The sequence below is a fragment of the Eumetopias jubatus genome, unplaced genomic scaffold, assembly GCF_037043125.1.
Source record: "Eumetopias jubatus isolate StellerSeaLion01/CBP00866 unplaced genomic scaffold, mEumJub1_p1.0 scaffold_3, whole genome shotgun sequence".
In the NCBI taxonomy this organism is placed as follows: Eukaryota; Metazoa; Chordata; class Mammalia; order Carnivora; family Otariidae; genus Eumetopias; species Eumetopias jubatus.
In genome coordinates this window covers 118,470,379-118,493,976 of record NW_028274809.1, presented here as the reverse complement: position 1 = coordinate 118,493,976, position 23,598 = coordinate 118,470,379, and the positions used below count along the sequence as shown (strand labels likewise).

At 43.0% G+C, this 23,598-nt stretch overlaps 1 long non-coding RNA gene across 3 annotated transcripts in view; it reads left to right on the top strand.

The window, feature by feature from the left end:
• Positions 1-731: 731 nt before the first annotated feature.
• The window catches only part of LOC148164737 (uncharacterized), a 156,579-nt gene continuing 133,712 nt past the window's right edge, over positions 732-23,598 (top strand). For 2 of the 3 annotated variants that reach the window (XR_015767887.1, XR_015767885.1), the window contains exon 1: positions 732-1,141. This is a non-coding gene — a long non-coding RNA (uncharacterized LOC148164737). Of the gene's footprint in view, positions 1,142-7,556; positions 7,639-23,598 lie in introns of all 3 variants that reach the window. The other variant, XR_015767886.1, reaches the window with a different exon arrangement.

The window sequence follows — 23,598 nt, the reverse complement described above, 5'->3', positions numbered from 1 at the left end:
GAGAGACCATTCTGGAGAGTTGCTTGTTCTGTCTGGGGGTAAGAGCTCAGCACCAGTGGCTTCTACTGCTTCTCAGACTGTCCCTGCCCCCTAAGTGAACTTCCTTAGGCCCGTAATTTTTCTTACCCTATTTTTATTTTCTGAAAATGTGTTCCCATTAACAACCTGTTTATAAATCAGAAAATCTGGGTTTTGGGGAATGGTGGAGGGCTGTGCCAATCAATTATGATGCAGTTCAACAGAATCAATGCAATTAGCGAGGTCTGTGCATATAAAATTTCAACGGCTCTCTTTAGTATGAAGAACACGCAGTTCAAATCATCCTTTAAAAAATCCTTGGCCAAAAAACCCCACAAAAACCCAATTAGTCTAATACTATAATTAGGACCAAGAAATTTAGTCAGGACCTTCTTGAAATTTCCTTTGCTCAGTTCAGGCTCTGAGAAATGTTGAGTGTGTGTGTCTGTGTGTGTGTGTACAAGAGCGTGCGACTGGTGAAATAGGAATCCTATGTTTGCTTATCTATTTATGTTGCCATTTATTTCCCCACCCTCTTCCTTTCGCAGCCTTTCCTTCCAAATCAAATCTTCCCACTTCCTTCCCTCGGCTTCCTCAACCCTGAGGATTCAAAAGAGATGGAGAGTGACTCCGCCCTCTTATGAATATGCAACCAGCGAGGGGCGGGGAGGGAGCTCGGGAGAAAAGCCCTGCGAGGAAATTCAACCTGGGCCGCCCGAAACGGGCTCCAGCTGGCTGCGCCCACCCTCCGCCCGGGTCTTCAGGGGCCGGGACGCACTAGCACAGCCTGGGGACTGGGAAGCCCAGCTCGCCCCCGAGGAGGAGCCGGTGGACTTGGTCCTCGTCTGGGAGATGTGGCATCTGAGCAGCCCCTCAGAGCCCATGTGAACTCTGGCCAGAAAGGCCACCGCCGGCCGGAATAACCGTCTCCCGACCGCGGGGCCCTATGTCCCCGCCCTTTGTGGTGCAAATGAGGAGCGCGCAGGGGCCCTGGGGACGGCGCTCGTCCGGGACGAAGTTTGCCCTTTGCCTCTCCGAGACTTCCTTCACACTTTGAGCGCGGCGCGGGATAGTCAAATCCCTCCGGGGATCCCCCTGCCTACGTGGAGGAATGCTGAGGAAGGTAAGTGGGTTTTCTTTGCCGATTGTCACCTCTCCCTCACGTTTGGAGGAGGGACCACCAGGCAGCAGGTGGCTGGAATCCTGTGCCCGTGGAACATTTTTTCGGAAACAAGGTTGAGAGAAGGCGGTGATTAGCGGCTCTGGGTAAAAGACCGGGCAGAGCTGTTGGAGAGTGAAGGTTTGAAAAGTTGCCGCGACCCAGCAGGTGCAGGGGGCGAGCGCTGTGAGCTGTTCCCCTCGCGGCCAGAGCACAAAGCCCGCGCGCCGGCGCTGCGGCGTTGCCATGGCAGCGGGGGAGGGGCCGAGCCGAGGTGTGCCTGGGTTGCCGGGCGACGGAGGGGTGCGGGAGAGGGGGACTCAAAATCTTTGAGAACTTTTCCCCAAGATGAGCCAACTCTTGTCTCACAGGATCCTTAACCCAAGTGTATTGGTCAACACTTGTCCTTTGGTAAGCGAATCAGGCTACCACCTGCTTAATGCTATCATACTCTGCTTTCGAAATACTGGATTGTGGTCTGATGGAAGACATGAAAAGGTTAGAAGATACTTAATTTCTAAAGTAATAACAAAAATATTCTGTTTCCTCGTTTTCTATATAGCATCTGCTGAGGGATATCCCTTAATTATCGTCATTTAAAAAAAATAAAATACAGAACCAGGTTTGGGTCCATGCAAATGAATTGGCCTTCAACCTTCCAATATATTAACCAAAATCTTTGCAAAATAAAAGCACATACAGTAGGTAGCAGGCCCAGTGTGAAACATTCAGACAGTTGCATCTTAAAATGTTTTACAAAGACACGAATTTCACAAAGCATGGGAGAGAATGTTATTTTTTTTTCACTAGGTATTTTCCTACATGTAAATGTGCCAGATAATTTTGGCTTATTATCTCAAAGATTATTTGTTTTAGCCATACACTGCAGAAAAAAAATATTGGTGGAAAGGAATTTGAGTTATCTTTTTTAGAGTAGTGATTGGCAGCTACAGTAGTATTTTACGCCCCCTCCTTCCCATTTATCCTATTATAGCTAAAGCTATCTTTTGGTGTTTTTAGTTTCTCAGATTTTGATTGTGTTCATTGAAGACACTGATCTGTTAACAGTTCTTAAGCTGTGTTCCACATACTGGTTTATTTCTTTCTCTGCCTCCAATTTATTTATTTGTTATTTATTTATATATTTATTTATTTTTGAGAGAGAGCCTGGGCGCCTGGTGGGGAGGGGCAGAAGGATGGAGGGAGAGGGAGGGAGAGAGTCTTAAGCAGGCTCCATGCTCAGGGCAGAGCCCCACATGGGGCTCAATCTCAGGACCCTGAGATTCTGACCTGACCCGAAATCAGGAGATGGTCGCTTTCGCGACTAAGCCACCCAGGCGCCCCTCTCTGCCTCCAATTTAAAATTGTCTATGTGTTATTTATTCATGTATGTATTTTATCAACTGTTTATTAGGCTTTGCTACGTGCTGTGTACCAGAGCCAGACTTGGGATTAAGTGGTGGAGAGACATACAAAGTTGAGTTAGAAAAATACACAGTTTAGGGAGAGGAAAAGGCTAGGAAGCAGTTATAATCCACTATGATACATTCTCATTTAGAAATCATACCCAAGGTATCCCCTGCTGCTGACCAGGAAAGGTACACTCATCGCAGCTGAGCTTTGTGCTTCATCTATGCCATCACCTTTGCCCTTCCAAAGCAGTCATTATTCATGGACCAATTTAAACTATGAGGAAGGTGAGACTAGAAAAGTTCAGTAATTTGCCTTAGATCTTTTTTTTTTTAAGATTTTATTTATTTATTTGACAGAGAGACACAGTAAGAGAGAGAACAGGGGGAGTGGGAGAGGGAGAAGCAGGCTTCCCGCGGAGCAGGGAGTCTGACACGGGGCTCGATGCGGGGCTCGATGCGGGGCTCGATCCCAGGGCCCTAAGATCATGACCTAAGCAGAAGGCAGACGCTTAACGACTGAGCCACCCAGGCGCCCCTAATTGCCATAGTTCCTACAGTGACTAATCGGTAAAGTCAGGATCTAAATCCAAATGTGATTGCTATGACATGCTGCATTAAATTCTTTATCCCTATATCCCTACCAAATTACCATATTTTGATCATTCTTAATAGTGTAAATTTCTAAAAATAGTTATGTGGTTTTCTTTTTCGTTGAGATGTTTTCAAAGTCAGATATTTCTAAAGTCAAATATCAATTGCATTTCTGAAGAGTATATGTTTTTCCTACTAGAATGTTGCTATTGTCAATTATCTTTTTTTCAGGGGTTCCTAAGGAGCTACTGAAAAATGAAGAATTTGATTATTCAAGTCAAGTTTTAAGATTAGAGATACTTGTATATTAAAGCATTCTATTTTATAAATGATTATAGAATTAGATTTGTTTAAAGATAAATATACTACTTAGCATTCAGATTTTTATTACCTTTCTTAATTTTATAATTTTTTTTCTTAAAGATTTTATTTATTTATTTGTCAGAGAGAGAGCCCAAGCAGGGGGAGTGGCAGGCAGAGCATGCAGAACAGGCAGAGGGAGAAGCAGGCTCGCTACTGAGCAAGGAGCCGGATGTGGGACTCGATCCCAGGAACCTGGGATTATGATCCGAGGCGAAGGCAGTTGCTTAACCAAACTGAGCCACCCAGGTGTCCCTACCTTTCTTAATTTTAAATCTTTTTAATCAGATTTGTTAGCTTCTGCTGGCAGTGACTTTAGTACACGATAGCTGGGAATTGCTATCTGGGGAGTTGTCCTAGAGAGTTCAGGTATGAACCTGATTTGACCTGATCAGAGCCCTGAAAACCACTGTGAACTGATTTTATAAGTGTTTTTTACTGTGAAAAAAATTTTTTTCTAAAAAAAATTTTTTCTAAATAGATTACAGGATCCCTGAAGGCAAAAGGCAGGTCTTTTGTGTCTTTAAAACCCATCTCTTAATATCAAGTACAACATTCTTCATAAATATTAAGTGGCAGGAGAAACAAAAGTAAACTTTATTAGGCCAATGAAATATAGAGTAGAAATAATCCTTTAAAATACATAATACTGAGAGTCACAGAAGTTCTAATCATTTGCTGATTGGTTTTTTTCATACTATACTACAAACTAATAGGTAGTACCTATTTTACAAATAGAAAAACTGAGCCATGGCGATTAGTATAGAAAGTATTTTCCAATGTTTTATCTTAACTGAACCTCACAACCACCATGCAATAATTCCCATCACTATTTTTTTAATATATGAAAACATAGAAACTCAGAGAAGTTGGGTGAAGTTGCCAGAGAGGGAGAGGCACATCTGATAATGATGTCAAGTGATTTTGTGCACTATAACCTTGCAAACCAGATGCACCTGTGAGCTGTGGGAGCCTGAGCCTCTAGACAGACCTGGGGGTGGCTGGGTGCAAGATGCCTTCTTTCTGTCTCACCTTCCACATCTGTTTAGGCAAAAGGGGAGAGACCCTCTTTTAAAAGACAAGTACAGGGGTGCCTGGGTGGCTCAGTCAGTTTTAGCATCTGCCTTTGGCTCAGGTCATGATCCTAGGGTCCTAGGATTGAGTCCCACATCAGACTTCCTGCTCAGTGGGGAGCCTGCTTCTCCCTCTTCTTCCATCCCTCCCCCTGCTCATGCTCTCTCTCACAAATACATACATACATACATAAGTCTTAAAAAAAAACAACAAAAAATAAAAGACAAATACAGACAGAGGCAGGGCAGAAGCAAGGAAGACATGCTCAGTGGAGCAAAAGAAAGTGAGGGGTAAAACAGTGAAATGAAGTTAGTAAAAGAAGGAGCCAGTGTTCACAGGTGGTAGTGAGGAGACCGAGGTGTATTAGTTTGCTATGATTGCTGTAATGAATGACCACAGACTGGCCGATTGAAACAACAGACATTTACTGTCTTGTCGTTTTGGAGTCTGCAAGTCTGAGGTCAGGGTGTCAGCGGGGTTGTTTTCTTCTGACACCCCTCCTTAGTTTGTATATGGCTATCTTTTGCTGTTTCCTCACATGGTCTTCCTCGGTGTATGTCTGTCTGTGTCCTAATCTCTTCTTATGACACCTGCCCTGTTGGATTAGAGCCCACCCATATGGCCTCATTTTACCTTAGTTGCCTCTTTCAAGACCCTATCTCCACATACAGTCACATTCTGAGACACTGGAGGATTAGAACTTCAGCATATGAATTTTAAGGAACTCAATTCAGTCCATAATAGAAATAAGAAAAGTGAACCTGATCTATAATTCTGAAGACATGGCCTGTTTCAACTGCTTTACTCCTGTTCGTATACTCTCCTGGCACAAATAAATGTTGGAGCAAGTTGTGACAATTTTTTTTACATCAGTATATTCCACTGGATGTATAAAGAAAAAAAAGAGATTCAGAACTGAATTCTTCTATATTTAGCTTGCTTCATACTTTATTTTCACTCTCATCTCTGGAGGGCCAGCTTCAAGCCTTGTCAAGTTTTGACAAGGGCAGATGAAGCGGATGAGGGTCCCATTGCCAGCCACGTCTAACCTCTCTCTGTCTTTTTTGAGCTGTGGAGTGCGTACAGTTTGCGTCCTATGCACTCTCTGTGTAATGTGATATATCCAGTAAAAATGAACTCACAATACTGAGAAGACAGTGAAGCATAGATTTTACAAGCCTCACAGCTGTGGAGATAAGCTAGGGGGACCTATCGGAATGGCATTTTCCAGCTTATTTCTACAAGATGGATTCAGCGTAGTACTCCAGAGCGTGAAAGGTAGCCAGGAGAATTTGAAAGTTTTCTCTGAGGCATTGAGCAGCTAACAAGGTTATAATTGGAATGTGTTGCAAGGACTCAAATTATTAAAATGCTGTGGTCATAGAATAACAGGGACAAGAGGGAAGCCTGGGAGTCTTGTGGCGAGTGCCTTGCTCAAAGCACAGAAACTGCTTTGTAAAGATAGGAATCAGGGCTGGGTTTTAAGACGGCCAAAGAAGATTCCAGAGTCTTCTGCAATAAAAGTTTCTGTATCTAACCAATCATCAGAAATCTCAAAGTACTTTTGTTTCCTTGACTTCCTTCATTATTTCGTGTTCTGCCTTCAGAAAAGGTGAAACATACCTGTCTACTTTTCTTCATGCAATATCTTGTGATTTGCTAAAAGAGTTTTAATAGGTCACTTCTCGGCCCTTTTCTGTAAGTTGGACTGAAACTCTGTCCATTGTTTTAGGGATCTGTTTCTATTAGTCCCACACATGCTACCCCTCACCATCTGGAATGGTGGAGTTCTTATTTATGTCTTCATGGCACCTCCCTGACTCGTTCCCCTTTGGGGACCATCCTATTTACGTCAAGTGTGAGGCCCCAGACTATATTCTGAAATATCCCTACTGAAGAATATGCATCCAATATACTTGGTGGAGCTTTTTCAAGAAATACCAGAAGCTTTCGAAATGTACTCTTTGGCTGTGATCCAGTAGCTTTCCATTCCATGATGGGTGGTTTCAGAAACAGGTTCTTCTGTGGAATAGCTATTGTTATCCAGCCAAAAAAAGAGTGCCTATTTCTCAGAGCTATGCATACTTAATTAGTAAAAGGATCGATGCCAGTGCCTGGAATTTGAAAAGTCAGCTTTGAAAGTTTGTGTAAGTCCCTGAAGGGCCAAACTATGTATTTCTCCTTGTGATATGAGCCAGACATTGGTCTAAGTGGTCAGTTGTGCAAATCGGCTGACACAGGGCCAGGAGGTGGGTTGGCCTGCTCCAGAGCTGCTTCTATAACACCTTTTCATTAAAAGCTTGCCTCAGAGGCACTCCCCTCAAATTAGGAGCAAAGAGCCAAAGACATATGTGTAAAGAGTGAGGAAAAACTACCGTCCGTGGCTGTTTAAACTTCCCCAGATTTCGTGGCACCTGGTGGCTCAGGCGGTTAAGCATCTGCCTTCGGCTCAGGTCATGATCTCAGGGTCCTGGGGTGGAGCCCCGCATTGGGCTCCCTGCTCATCGGGGTCTGCTTCTCCCCCTCCCCTCCCCCTCCCCCCTGCTTGTGCTCTCTCTGTCTCTCTCAAATAAATAAATAAAATCCTAAAATAAAATAAAATAAAATAAAATAAACGTCCCCAGATTTTGGTACCATGAAATACCTTTCATTCCCCTGTGTTACTGAAGAAAATCATGACCTTGAAGTGTCTGGAAAGTTCCCAGGCAGTCAACAAGTATTTATCAATCACTTACTATCTACTCAGCCCTGACAGGGCATAAGAAATATGTCATGAGCTTTCTCCTCAAGTAGCTGATACTAGAGTTCTGGGTAAAAGGCATGAAAATATGAAAATCTGTTGCGTGCGCTCCTGGACATACGGCAGCCCCAGGAATGACTGCTCCAGGTGGAGCCTGGGGGGCCAGAGAACTACATCTTCCTTTCTCTCTGTGGCTTTGCAGATGCCTGTCTCCTTCAAGTTCTCCTCTCCCAGCCCCCTAAGCCGAGGCCCTTTCCGGCTTTTCAGAGTCTTGCTTCAATCTGGTAAGGATGCTTCAAGAAATCCTATCTTTGAATGTGTTTACATCAGGGTGAATCTGGCCATAGGATTTAAGCCTTTATACTCCTGGAGGAAATGCATCACCATTTGAAGGAAATAAAAGAAGGGGCTAGGTTGAAGGAGCAGGAGAGAGAACCATTTCAATCTTTTTCCTCACTGATAGTAGTTGTAAATCCTTGGCAAGGCATAAAAAGACTGCCTGAGTTTACATACCTTTTAAGGACGGAAAGATATGTCAGCAATGACATATGACTAAGAGACTGTGTTACGGGCAACAGCAGGGCAGAGAGGAGAAAAACACTGGTCCAGAACCCAAGATGGTGACCAAAGATAGGGCAGCAGCAAGTGGCCATTATCCCAAGACTGGGAAGAAAACAAACATGGCAACTGGGAAGCCAGCTTAGGATACAGAAGTGCCCCGTGGGGTTATCCTCCAGAAGCCTCAGGCTCCAAACTCCTTACCCGCTGGAATCCCGCTCCTCCCTTCCTGATGATCAGCAGGGATTTGGAGCTAGAGGGGTCCCCAGCAGGGAGTGTTGATGCCATTGTTCCTCGCATTTCAAGGTGGAATAATAAATTCAGTTCAGTGTTAGATTTGCAGGTGGTTTTGTTTGTTTGTTATGCACACTTCCTCATGTGCATGCTTTCGGTATTTGGGGCCGGCTCAGGGACATAGTCATTGTATATCTATTGCTAAGGAAAATACATGCCAAATTCCAAACAAGTGAGATGTATTTTTATTGCACAGTGTTTGTGGCATGAAGATTAGTGCAACAAGAATTTTATTTGGATGGCCAAGACTCCATCTCACATCCATTTGGATGTGAGAGCAAAGAGCATTAGCGGAGGGTTGGGAGATGTGCATGTTAAGTCTTGTGTCTAATACCAATTAAGAAATGTTTAGCAAGCCAAATTCCCAGAGGTTACATTTTGTTATCTGCAAGAGGAAGGACTTGGTTAGATCATTTCGAAGGCTCTTTACTGTCTGGAATTCTGCTCTTTCTAAAAGGCAGCCTGAAATGGAATGTGTCTTCTCTAAGAATTCCAAGTGCTTGTCAACGATCAATCCTTTTGCCTTCCATCTGTAGGTTTTCCAGTGACCCTATGGGACTGTAATGGTCAGTGATAACGTTACCAACCTGTTTTCATGCATTTGGTTGGGAAAGTCTTTCCAGGAAAAGTTTTAGAGGTGAGAAGTTACTAGCTTTTCTTAATTCATTCTTTCAGTTCATGGCTTTGTAAAACTAGCATTGTCTTCAGATGCTCCTGGCTTCCATGTCTTGGCTGTGAGATCTCAGCCTTGAGAAGCCATCAGGCCATTCAGCAGTCATAGTGCCATTAAATGTCACAATCATTTGAGGCTGTTCTTGTTGTTATTATATTACACCTCAAGTAGAATAGCTCAGGATGCATCCTCAACCCAAATGCCTGTCATTTCTTTTGATTGAGAACACATAAGGATGTCCCTGGGCAGTCAATTGCGGCAATACAGAGTGAAGCACAATTATCATTTAGTGTAGAATATGTAATAGTGTAAATTTTGACACATTTACAAATAGTGTAAAATATGAAGCATAACGTGGAATTTTGAAAAGTCTTAAATTTTGGTATTTTAATTTCTATTTTAAATGAACTCGTAGATCAAACCTCAAGGGGGAAAAGAAGGAAGAAAGAACACGTTTTTCCCATCTAGCTCTTAAGTATGTATGTGACTTGAAAGCTAGGAAGCACAGGACTTATAAGATACCCACATTTTTAGTGGGATGGAAGATAGCTGGGGTAATGTGAAAATGAACAGTTCCTCTGGTTGTGGGAATATATTCTCTGGAGAGAAGTGTAAGCGCTTTTAGAATTAAATATATTAATCACTGGCAGCTCTGGGAATCTGCCCAAACAAATCATTGTCCCAGCAATGTTTGCGTTCAGCCAACTTGAGCCGTCAACCACTGAATTAGGTACTTTTTTCCCCCTAAAAGACATGATTTAGCCAGTGAGAATTTGGTTATGCAATTAAATGTTCACCAATTAGGAGGTAAAAGCCCTGGATTTAGAAAAGTTTGGTATTTTAATGATCCAAAGTATAAATAGTTTCTACCCCCACAATAAATAACCAATGTAAAAATTTTAATTTCAAATTGGCCAGTCTTCAAAGCCACACTGCAAGCCATACACTAAGGTATTGAGGATAATAAAAAAAACTAGAATGCCACTAGCAGTGAGAAACTTTTAAAAAAAAAAGAAAAGAAAAGGAAAAGAAGGGCAAAGTCTTTTAGAAAATGACTTAAGATTCTTTTCCTGTTAAGTATGAGAAAAAGGAAAGAATTTTCTGAGAATGTTGACCAATGATAGCGCTTCTTGTAGAAACTGTATTTCTTACTGGAACTCTAATCAGAAGTTTAGGGGTCACTTTGCCTCTTGTAAAGACAAAAGGAGACAATGTTATCAAGATTTGATGAGTATTATACCTGCAGAGTTTAATCGCAGGCACTTTGTTCTAGTTACGACGAGATGGGTTTAGGAAAGGGAAGACACAGAAGTCCCCAACAGCTGAATGGAAGGCACCAGAGCAGGACAGGGACAGGAGTGGACTGGAAGGAGGGCAGGGGCAATGTTTCCCAGTGTTCTTGCTTGGTTCTTTCTTTGGGGAAGGGCCTTCTGGAGTTGTCACTGGGATCCGGTTTATGAAAACAGCTTATGAGAGGGTGAGAAAGATTTAGCCCAAGTAGCTGGGCTAAAAAGGCTGTGTGTGAATTAGACAGATGATAGAAAACAACATCCTTCATTGATATTGTTATTCAAGTAGTTTCATATTAAAAATCAGTGTTCTTGATAGTTTAATTTGCTAATTGAACAAAAAGGTATGTCCCGCTAGTTTACTAAAAATCTATTTTAAAATACTGCTTATTTAAAACATGGGTTTTTGTAGTGGGAAAGATGGCAGTTTGTAGGAAAGCATGAAAAACCCATTTTTTAAAATTAAGTCTATTAATTTAAAAAAATTGTGTTAATTTTTAAAAATATGTAACTTATGTATGTGCTGTGAAATTAGAGGGTAGAAAACAGCACCTACTGAAAAGTCGCCTCCTCTCCCCTCCCGCCTGCCAGCCCGCTAACACTTCCACATCGGCCAGCTCCCTTCCATGTCTTCAGACAAAGTCTGGACCTGTGTAAGTGAATATATTTTCTTCTATCCCCTCCCTGTTTGTTACACAAGTGATGACACTGTCTGCATGCTATCTGGATCTTTCATTTTCACTTCATGATACACTTTGGAGATTATTCCTTATTAGCATATAAAGCAATTCTTCATTGTTTTTTACTGTGGTAAAATATATATAACATGAAATTTACTATTTAAAAGTGTACAGTTCAGTGGCATTAAGTTGTGCAATCGTCACTATCATCCATCCCCAGAACTTTTTTATCATCCCAAACTGAAACTGTCCCCATTAAACAACAACTCCCCACACCCTGTAGCCCCTGGTGACCACCATTCTACTTTCTGTGTCTATGAATTTGACTTTTCTAGTTTGGCTGTTCTAGCTACCTCCTACAAGTTGAATCATACAATATTTGTTCTTTTGTGTCCAGCTTATTTCACTTAGCGTAATGTCCTAAAGGTTCATCCCTGTTATAGCCTGTATCAGAATTTCATTTCCTTTTAATGGCTGAATAATATTCCATTGTTGTATATACCACATTTTGTTTATCTCTTCATCTGTCGATGGACCTTTGGGTTGTTTCCCCTTTCTTCCATCCTTTCTGATGGCTGCATAGTATTCTATTTTGTGGTTGTAACATATTACACAAACCAGTTTCCTACTGATGGTCAGGTTATTTCCATGTTTCAGTGAATAACTGTGAAATTAAACCATTTCATACATGTATATCTATTAAAACTCATTTCTTGAAATGGATTTGCTGAAAAAAATGTTATACATATATTAAATTTGGGGCCATTACTAAATTGCCCTCCATGGACATTATACCAATTTACCCACCATTTAGAGACTGTCTGTCTGTTTCCCTACCTCCTTACCAACGCAGAGCGTTCCCAAACTCCTTCATTTTTGTTCATCTTATGGTGGAAAACAGTGTCTCAGAATAGTTGCAATTTGCATTTCTCTTATCTTGAGTGAACTCTGGGAGTTTTAGGGCCATTGTTTTTGTTTGTTTGTTATTTTTTATTTTTTAAGATTTTATTTATTTATTTGACAGAGAGAGACACAGCGAGAGAGGGAACACAAGCAGGGGGAGTGGGAGTGGGAGAAGCAGGCCTCCTGCTGAGCAGGGAGCCAGATGCCGGGCTCCATCCCAGCACCCTGGGATCATGACCTGAGCCGAAGGCAGATGCCTAACAACTGAGCCACCCAGGCGCCCCTGTTTGTTTGTTTGTTTGTTTTACTGGGACTATCTTCATTTCCTTTGTTCATTTCTCAGTTAGTCTCTTGAGTTTTTTTCCTCCCTCTGCTTTATATTGGCTGTTCTTGAAATATTTGCTTTTGTTTGGCATCTTTAATGTAGCTTGTGGGAGACTTTTGGAACTCTGCTGTGAAACAGGAGCTTTGTCTAAGAATAGTGGAACCTGCTTTTCAACACCATTGACCAAATATTGGCTCCACGACAATACATGTGACTAAGGGGACAGATCATCTGATGCTGTAGGAGGCTTTATTGGAGAGGTTATATTCAGAAGAAAGTATCTCTGTGAGAACAATATAAAAACTTCTGACAATATGTTTTAATGTTGTTTAGGATTTACTCATCTTTCAAAGGGTGGATGTAAAAACCCAAGATAATAAATAACTTGGTATATACTGAAAAAAAAAAAAAAAACAGAAACAAAATAGCATGTTAGATTTCGTTTTGTTAACCCATGTACCCCATCCTGGATACCTCCAACTCAACATGCCCTGCTTTGGACTCATTCCTTTGACCCACAAAGCTACTCCTCAGTTCCTATATTTCCCATCTGGGTTTTCTAAGGCAGTTGTCACTCTCCTCCATATCAAGCTAGCTTATCACCAATGTCTCTCAGGTGCATCCACCACCCTGTGTTCCCATGTCCACCACCTTGTCCAAACCCCCATTGGAGTTCTTCTGGGTTACTGTAGCAACCTCCAACTGATCCTTTGCCTCCAGACTTGTCCCTGTTCAGTAGTTCTGTGATCTGTAGCCAAGAGTGAAGTTTATGAAATGCAAATCAGATTGGTACATCTCTGTTTAAAATCCTTTGATGGTCCCCTGTTGCCCTTAGGATAAAACTCAAACTCCTTAACATGGCCTCCAAGGCCAGCACGCCCTGGCCTGTCCCACTTATCTTTCAGGACCCTCCTTCACCACACCCCTTTTTCTACACTTCCCTCTTCTCTTGGTAATCTTTCGATTCCTCAAACTCAGGGTGCACACTTTCAGGAACTTTGACTTTTCTGGAATGTTCTCCCCTGTTCCATTCCCTCTACCTCCTTCACCTGGAAAACTCCGACTTACTCTTTGTCAACAAGTCTCGCCCAGCTCTCCCAATCTGAGTCAGTGGCTTCTCCTGGGCCCCTGAATATCCCTTATCTTTCATGATCATGATTTCATGTACTGTAAGGGCCTGTTTCCTTGCACGAACAGGTACTCCCCACCAGGCCGGAAGTGCCCAAGGAGCAAGACCGTGTCTCACTTGTTTCCCACCTTTGCCCCAACAGCTAAACACATTTATTGCTCATAAATAACTGTGGATACATGGTTGTTGAAATGTATCTGAAGAGCTGAAAGAGAGTATCTTCCAGGAATGGGGCGTTGCTATGTGTGAGAGCGTTGTGATAATTTTCTGTACTGAAACCGTGAATGCCTTCCCCACAAATTCTGAAATCTGTGTGGCAAGAAAAGAGCCTGAGGTTAGCTGTGCTCTTGTTGGTTTAATGGCCTGCTAGCCTCATGAGCATGACACTAAGGATAAGAGTTGCTCAAGGTCAAGTCTAGGTAGCAGGGAAACAAAGAGCACTGGCGATATTCTGGCAAGAGTCCCAGACAGGGAAGGAGCTCACGGAGGGCAGTTGGGGCCTATATGCTTGGGGCAGAGGTCCCACTGGTGGTCAGTGAGGAGGGGATTGGTTTTGAGCACACCATAACATCAATTGCCTTTGAGTACAGCCTCTGAGAGAATATCCTCTGCCCTTTCTTTTTTAACACAGTTATGACCTCACTTTGAGATGTAAGTGTGGTTTGGGGCTGATTCAAGACAAGAAATCTCGTGTTTGCAAAATAGAATCATTGACTTGGGACTTAGGGTCTGACCAGCATGCAGTAGAGTAAAAATAATAAAGGTCATACTTTAGTGGACTCTGTCTAAAGTAAGCAAGCAAATCAGGAGCTTAAGAGACTCTTGAATGACTTCCCTCCTGCTCACCTTTTCTCCTTGGAAATTTACTGTGAATGTTGTGGTCATAAGAAACTTTTCTGTAGAGGGCGCCTGGGTGGCTCAGTTGGTTAAGCAACTGCCTTCGGCTCAGGTCATGATCCTGGAGTCCCGGGATCGAGTCCCGCATCGGGCTCCCTGCTCAGCAGGGAGTCTGCTTCTCCCTCTGACCTTCCTCTCTCTCATGCTTTCTACCATTCTCTCTCTCTCAATAAATAAATAAAAAAATCTTAAAAAAAAAAAAGAAACTTCTCTGTAGAGCTTCACCTGCAAAGTAGCTGAGATTCAGCCTCCCAGTGACCAGCTGTCTTTGTGCCGTTACTTTATCCTCTCCCCGTAGAGGCCGATAGGACTAGTTTTCATGGCGAGACCAACAAGGAAAAAAGGGTTACAGCGACAGCACAGGTCATGTTGCCGGTGGGACCAAAGGCAGCGTTCTTTGAGGACAGTTGTTTAAGAGGTAAACATTCTTCTCATTCCATAATACGAGGGGAATGAATATTCAAAATACCGTGACTTCTGTTTATAGAAGATCAGATCAGGGAGATTTTGTATTGGTTGGTGTGGGCACCAGGGTGTGTGCGGGGGAAGATGTGGTTTTTGTTTTGTTTTTGAGAAGAAAAATCTTACACGAGGAGAGTAAGCCCTCATTCGGAATGAAGATGTTAGTGCAGTGAAATATGTAATATAAAGTTACCCCAAACAGGAGGAGGAAATGATCGTGATGACCACAGGGTTATTGTAATGATAGCGTCTAACATTCTTTTTTTTTTTTTTTAAGTTTTTTTTTTTTTAAAGATTTTATTTATTTATTTGACAGAGAGAGAGACAGCGAGAGCAGGAACACAAGCAGGGGGAGCGGGAGAGGGAGAAGCAGGCTTCCTGCAGAGCAAGGAGCCCGATGTGGGACTCGATCCCAGGACCCTGAGATCATGACCTGAGCCGAAGGCAGACGCTTAACGACTGAGCCACCCAGGCGCCCCTAGCGTCTAACATTCTTAAGCCAAGCACTCTGCTAAGTGTTTCACATGGATTATTTTAGATACCTTTCACAATGAGGTACCAAGTCGGTAAAATAATTAGGCCCACTTGCAGTCAGATAACTGGGGCGCAGCATCCTCCCTGAGGCTCCCCAAGTCTGGGTTCTGAGTATTAAGCAGAGAGCGGAAGTTCACCTGTGTGCTTTTAACCCCAGCCCATCCACGCCCGCTGCAGCGTCCAGGGCCACGCCCCTGGGCGTGAGTCAGCTCCGCCCCTCCCAGCTGTGTGACCTGCGCAGTTTACAGAAGTCTCCGCTTCAGAGCCGCGTGAGGCACACAGGCTGTTGCGAGGATTAATACAACAATGTCAATGTCATGTCTGAGGGTAACACGAAGTCCCACAATAAACAAAGCCCAACATTTCAGTGGCTCGACACAGGAAAAACTGACCACATCACTAATGGCCAGAGGCAGCGTTCCTGATTAGGGGTGGGCGACTCCTTTCTACAGAGTCTGCAGGGATCTCCGCTCCAGAAGCTTCCAGCACCTTCAACAGGTGATCTCCAGGGCCCCTGAGACGTTGATGCCCCACCCACAGGGGAAGGGTGTTGGCGGGAGTGATCGCAGGTCGGGTGAGGCTTGGAGAGAATACCATGTGCGGGAAGCTCTTTAAGAAAAAAAGAATGTGGCCTGTGACCAGACTGCTGCAGGCCCGCACAAGGCCCAAATGGAGCCCTGCAGCCAAGATTCACTGGTGTCATGGCCCATGCACCTCTGTAGCTGTAGCTGACACCCCTTTAGCTAGACTCTGCTAGAAGTCTCTGCTACACCTATGAAAAGTGCTTTGAGCACACGGTAAAAGCTAAATAATAGTGTCAGCCACTCGTTTATAATGCTGCATGAGAATTTCCATCCAGACCAGCATGCCCTGATGGTCACTTGCCATTACCATTTCCACCAATACATTCCAGGCACTGTGTGCCTGCTGGTCCCTCAAAGAAGCTTAAGAGCTTGACAGCCTCCTTGGTGAGACACCATATCTCTTTAAAAATAGAGAAGGAACAGTACAGAACCCTGTCACCAGAGGGACAAATGTTCTGTCTATACCAGTAATCTCAGAATTGGTAGGGGTACTCCATTTGGGGTGGGCAGACTGATCAGAATATGTATGTACACACACACACATTCATAAACATACAAACACATGCATGTATATACATATATATGCATCTATGTGTGTATATCAGAATATATATATATCTTTATCCATTAGAAGCAATATAATTTATGAATTAATAAAAATGTATATGGGGATGTATAGAATTTTAAAATTTCTTTATGGGGATGTGTAATTGGAAAGGTGTGGAGACCGTTTATCTTGACAGCCGATGCCCTAGCAGTAGAAGTGGCAACATAACCTTTTAGGGTTTAATGTGCAGACACCTAACGGGTACAATACAGACATTTCAAATGAACACTCTGAGCAAGGCTGGTGTGATGGTTAACTTTATGTGTCAGATTGCCTGGGTCACAGGCAATAACTTCATTCTGGGTATTCTGTGAGGGTAGTTCTCAAAGAGATTAACATTTGAATGGGTGGGCAGAGTAAAGCCCATGGCTCTCCCCAGTGTGGTGGTCCTCATCCAATCCACTGAAGGCCTGAATAGACAAAAACGCAGAGTAAGGGGGAATTTGCTCTCTTGGCTTGTCTTTGAGCTGGGACATTGGTCTTCTGTCATCTTTGGACTCAGACTGGAAATGATGCCATCAGCTCTCCACCATGTAGACTCACCTGACAGATCTTGGGACTTGTCAACCTTTGTGACCAATGTGAGCCAATTCCTTATAATAAATCAGTTTTTCTTACAATAGGTAGAGAGATATAGAGATTATCTATCTATCTATCTATCTATCTATCTATCTAAAATCTCCTATTGGTTCTCTGTCTGTGGAGAACCCTGATGGATGCACCTGGTTAGGCCCCCGATAGGCCCTGTGGCAAAGTAGTCTTCAGCCAGGGTTGCTCTCAGTTTGGCTGCCTGTTGAACCACATGGGGAGCTTTAAAAAAAAAAAATCCCAATGCTTGGGTCCCTCAATCAGAGATTCTGATATAATTGGAATTTTTTTTAAAAGCTCCCCAAGCATTTCTAATTTAAAAGGTCCCCAACTGGTTGGGGCTGAGAATTGGGACAAATTCAAGCAATGTAAGTGTCAGAAACATGATTGGTCAGCAGTAAGAAACCAGGTGTGTGCCCAGATTAGCCAAGCACAGGACTGAGGAAGACACCAGAGCGCTAAGAGGACTAATTGCCATCTGAGGGACAGTCACCTGGAGGACTAGACTTGAAGCCACCCCACACCCCTCCTCCCTGATGGCTGACTGAAGTGGGGAGTGGAACCTGCTTCCGTACTTGGAAGATAGCTTTGTGAGCATGTAGACATGCTCAGAAACGGGCCAAGAGGCTGGCTGGTGTAGTGGGTCGGAGCCCTGGCATCCCAACTTTGTCACCTGCTCCATGCCTTCCTCTACTTCATCCGTGCCTGAGTTTACTCCTCTGAAGAATTGACATGGTTACCTTCTAGAATTGTTGGGAAAATGGAGTTAACACATAAAAAGTGTTCTGAGCAATAATTAGTTGTCACTTGCTTAGTGCTCAGTAATGTCAGTTACTGTTACTCAGATGTTTTGTCGCCTCACTGATAGCAGACGGCTGGGATGTGGACCTTCTCACATACAGATATACTCTGTCTTCCAGTTTGCATTCTTTCCATGCTCCCATTGCTGACCAATACCCCCTTTTTGGGTTCTATATTGACTCTAATAAGTAATGTCTTTGTTTGCGTGTACTCAAGTTCTGGAGATCTGGAAGATTGCCCTATAAGGCTATGAACAACCCTGCCTATCTTTGGGTTTTTCTGTTCTGACCTGTTTTAATTTTTAAAGTGCAATTCTCAAAGGGACTCTGTCTAGTTGTATTTCTAGGTAGGATGTTTCACTTTTACCCACGTCATCCACTGATAGCGTGTGGTGATGTCACCTGTGCTTTCAGAAAGAGTGGAAAGCACTAGAAAAGATGTGGTTTTAAAAAGTCATTGAGTTGCCACACACAGGATGAAATGAGCCAGATCTATGGAAGGTCATGAACATAAGTGTGGCCTGCCATGGCAGCTCAGAATCCTAAGCCTGATGCTTTGCACCTGCAGAATCACACGCAATTTATTGCCTCCTGGAGGAGGACAGAGCATCTCAGGGTCAGTGACATTTGCAGTCCAAGGCAGCAGTTTTATATGGACTACTACATTTTTATTAATGGTTTTAGTTAATCTGCTACTAACTAATCTGGGACTGGTGTAAATGGTATTAAAATGCTGTTATTTCTAACAATGTATTATGCATAGATTCAGACATATTTCTCTTGTCAGCAATTTACAGCAGTAAGGCCTGTCTGCAAATAGAAGTTAGCACCACCTCTCAGGAAGGCTGACATTGTTTCATGGATGCCAAGTGCTTGATGCCAGATTCTGCCAATGACAGTCTCAGCCAGGGAACTGATAGGATGTGCATTTATCATCTCCCCACCCCTCCCCATAGACCACCTGTATTACATTCTTGAACCATAGATTCAAACCCACAAGGCTAAGATAAAGAAAGAATTTACCTAGAAAAACCCATCTTGTGGCAAGATGGAGAGAAACCAGCTGGAATTACTTTCTGGTAGGGTCTCTGGGTGCTTTCCTAGAGAACCCCTCCATCCCACTACAGAACCAACCCTACTCACAGCAGTCAGTATTTATGCAGCTTGAGGGTGAAATTGTTGAATGTTTGAACAACAGATTTCGTTAGGAAATTAAATTCACTTACGGTGTTCAAGGCACTAGCCATTTGGAAGGTGAGGGATGCTTCTCTGGAGTCTGGGAAGTAGGAAGTGTATCACACGCTTCTTCAATCTTTTTTTTTTTTTTTTTGAGAAGTAACAAGCAGTTACAATGAAACATCGTTCTTCTCAATTGTGAAGTGATTGCCAAGTTTTGGAGTTAGAGCCCATTCTTGCAGATTTGGGGCAGGCTGCTGCATTTTGGGGTAAAAGAGATGTGTACCTGGCACTCTAAATTCCAACTTGGAAAAATTCTCTAATGGAAACATTCTCTAATTTCACTACTATGAAAGGTATTAGGGGCTTAATACCATAACACTGGCTCACAAAATCACCTTTAACCAAACTTTTGGCAAAACTGGGGCTTACGGGGTGCCTGGGTGTCTCAGTCGTTAAGCATCTGCCTTTCGCTCAGGTCATGATCCCAGGGTCTTGGGATCTCGTCCTGCATGGGGCTCAGCGGGAAGCCTGCTTCTCCCTCTCCCACTCCCCCTGCTTGTGTTCCCTCACTTGCTGTCTCTCTCTCTCTGTCAAGTAAATAAATAAATAAAATCTTAAAAAACAAAACCACACACACACACAAACACCAAGAACCCTGGGGTTTAAAAGGTCCTATGTGGCCTTATGTCATAAAGTTGTTAAGAATTTGAAACGTATCTTAATGTAGCATGAATGGAACATTAACTTCTCTAAGAGCTACCTACAGAGGACGCTTGGACAGATCCTGCCATGGCTCCAGAGAGCAGACTTAGAGTGAAAGCTAGAGGATGATGGAGTCTTCCTTAACAAAGGCAGCAGTTTCTATCCAAATAAAAACAGATGTGGTTGAGGAGATTCTGATCTAGGGTTGGCCAGCATTATTCTGAAGACATCTTTCAGAGGTGATTGGTGTGATTCTCCAAGTGGTGGGAAGGTCCCACCCACATATAATTGGGAGCCTGTCTTTATTGGCTGCAGGTGGGAAATGTTGAAGTTTCCTGTTCTTCAGTGAGTAATGACAAAGAGGGAAAAATGAATATAGAGTGACTTTAAAAATTTTAAATAGTTGTTATTGATTGATTGATTGGCTTTGCAAAACCGGTGTCTCTGAGTACAAATTTTTGGATACAGAATTGTAATAGTCAGTAGGCAATAGCTTTTCTCCTATAGCTCCTTGGAATTATGGAGAAAATAGCTTGTAACCAAGCCCTACATTTTAGGCTTATAAGGCAGATAAAAGTTAAATTTACATGGTGAGATGGTTACAAAGTATCTGCTTTAATCTACAAAGTATTTGCTTTAATTGTTGCTAACCAGGTGAGTTAGTTTAAGCTGTGTTCTCAATGGGGGGGAGGGGTGATTTTGCTTCCAGGGGACATTTGGCAGGGTCTGGGGATGTTTTTGATTATCATGAGGTGTGTGATAGGATGCTTCTAGCACCTAGTGGGTAGAGACCAGGGATGCTGCTAAACATCCCTCAATGCACCCAATGGCTCCCAAACAAAGAATGATGTCCAAACTGTCAACAGTGCCAATGTTGAGAAACCTCGGTAGTCTTAGGATATATATAGCAATCTTGGGTTTGTTTTTGGAAAACTACAAAAAAAATCACATGTCAAAATGATTTATCATGCATGGCTAATCTTCTGATCCCTACAAAGACAAAGAAAGATGTGATCTTTGAACACATATAAGTCAAAGATTATTTTGTTTTTCCAGTTTGCTTTGATCAGATCCCAGTAGAGTTCAGTGATGTCCTTGGATGAATTCTATTTAACTTGGTTTGACATTAACATCAACACTACTGGGTCTTAGTTTTTAGACTTGTTATTAATTCTAACTTATTTTTAGAACACTGATTATACTGATAACTTGAAATGAATCATGCCCAGATGCAGCGCCATAGAAAGCAGTCTGCTTTGGCAGGTGGCCTTAAAAGAAGATGACAGTTTCAACCCAAAACAAATGCAATCCTGTGGCCCACTGAGGTTTTCTTTTTGGAATAAATATGTGGTGTATGTCCATCTTTATCTGATGTGCATTTTCATATTATAATAACCACATTCTGTGATCTGGATAGTTCTGATTCTTCTTACCAAAATCCACTGAGAAAACAACGTAGATGGTGAAAGACGGGGAAATGAAGAAGGTGGTATTAAGTAGCATATGAATTTGCAACTGAGTGCAAAGGATCTAAGTCTGAAAAGAGTGGAGGACAGTGCAAAGGGCACAGAAATTCAAATCGGCAGCCTTCCCAAGATGGAAAAAATGGTAAGTGTTCATTCCTCTGGCCATGGGAATTCCTGAAGGATGAGGCTGCCTTGAATTGGATGGGAATTGGTGATCCCTTACTCCAAGTAGTGATCAGACCCCTAATAGCATGTGTTCTGTCCATATCTGAGCATTTTTTTAAAGATTTATTTATTTGAGAGAGAGAGCATGCACATTTATTTATGTGAGAGAGGGAGCATGCACATGTGGAGTGCAAGCTGGGGGAGGGGCAGAGAGAGCAGAGAGAGAGGGAGAGAGAGAATCCTCAAGCAGACTCTATGCTGAGTGTGGAGCCTGATGTGGAACTTGATCCCAGGACCCTGAGATCATGACCTGAGCCCAAATCAGGAGTTGGACACTTTCACTTTATTTTTTTTTAATTTTTTATTGTTATGTTAATCACCATATATTACATCATTTGTTCTGGTGTAGTGTTCCATGATTCATTGTTTGTTCATAACACCCCGTGCTCCGTGCAGAATGTGCCCTCTTTAATACCCATCACCAGGCTAACCCATCCCCCTACCCTCCTCCCGTCTAGAAACCTCAGTTTGTTTTTCAGAGTCCATCATCTCTCCTGGTTCGTCTCCCCCTCTGACTTACTCCCCTTCATTCTTCCTCTCCTGCTATCTTCTTCTTTTTCTTTTTTCTTAAAATATGTTGCATTATTTGTTTCAGAAGTACAGATCTGTGATTCAACAGTCTTACACAATTCACAGCGCTCACCGTAGCACATACCCTCCCCAATGTCTATCACCCAGCCACCCCATCCCTCCCACCCCCGACCACTCCAGCAACCCTCAGTTTGTTCCTGAGATTAAGAATTCCTCATATCAGTGAGGTCATATGATACAGGAGTTGGACACTTAACTGTATGAGTCACACAAGCATCCCTGAGCTTCAGTTTTGAAGAGGGGCATGCAGAGTGACCTGCTAGGTTGTTCTCCAACAGGTAGGCAGAGTGAACTTGCCTGCTGGTTCTCTCTCTCTCTCTCCTCCAGCTCCCCATGGATCCAAGCTTGCGGCTCCCCCGCCCCCATGGGAGCTGACTCCCCGATACTTTCAGGTTACATCTAGTGCATCCAGCAGCTGGAAAGGCAGAGTCCATGGCCAGCATCATGGCACTTCATCTGAGTCCGAAGCAGGGAGGAAGTTAGGAGTTAGCAGTGGGGGCAGAAACTGCATCAGGTTGTCTCTGCCAGTGGCAGCTGAGCGAAACTCACCAAGTTGATTGCTGCAGGGACAGGCAGGGCAGAATGTGTAGTCAAGTTTCCTGGAGATGGCTGAGAAGATCTGATGTGTCACAAAACTGATGGCTGGGGCACCAACACAGGGAACATATGCCTAACACAGGCCCTAGCAATTGTGCTTCTACATACCTATTCTACCTATTCCTATGTACCTACAAACACACATACCTGGAGATAAGTATAAGGATGTTCACGACAATGCTGGGATTGTTCATAATGGTCACAAATTGGAAACACCCTCAGAGTTTAAGAACAGTCAAAAAATGAGAGAAATTGTGGCATATTCATAAAATGGGACAACTGTCCAGTGAAGATGACCTCCAAGTACACACATTAATATGAAGGAATCTCAAAAACATAATGTTAAACAATAACAAAAAAGTATGCACAGAAGAATATATACATGCTCTGTTAAATAGTATTATTACTTAGAGATACATCCTTATAACAAGAGCAAGAGCACAGTTAATAACATTTTGGATGGCAGTTACCTCTGGGAATAGTAAGGTGATGCTATTGGGGAGAGCATACAAGAAGCTTCTAAGGTAACAAAGGTGTTTTGTTGTTGAACCTGAGCAGCTGTGAGTATTCTTTTTTCTTTAAATTGTGCAAATGTATTTTACACATTTTGAATGTATGGTGTATTTTGCATACATACACATGCAAGACAGTGAGTTAGGAAATGTGTGGTCTAGTCCCAGGTTGGCCTCTAATAGGCTATGTAACTTTGGGCAAATTGCTTCATTTCTTCATCAAACAAATACATTTTAAAGCAGTGATGTGCCAGCGTTGTGCTGGGCACTAGAATACAATCTTGATCAAAACTGGTTGTGATTCTTGCTCTGATGGGCATGTGGTTTTATGGGAGAGTCAGACATTGATCGATGGAAAATTTCAGCTCTGGTCATGCTGGTAAGGGAGGAGGACGTTGTGGCAGCAGGTACAACAGGGAGCCTGACTTGGTCTGGGAGTTGAGAAGCCTTCACTGAGGAAGTGGTGGGCATTAGGGCATCTGTGGTATGGGTAGGAGTTCAACCAGACAAATATGGATGGAAAAGAGGAGTCCTGCACTGGAGGAGAACATGCTGGGTATGTGTAACCAAATGAGAGATAGTGTGGTGGGAGATGAGGCTGCAAAGCCAGGCAGGCTTTGAGGGTGTAGGACCACTCCCAGACACTGTG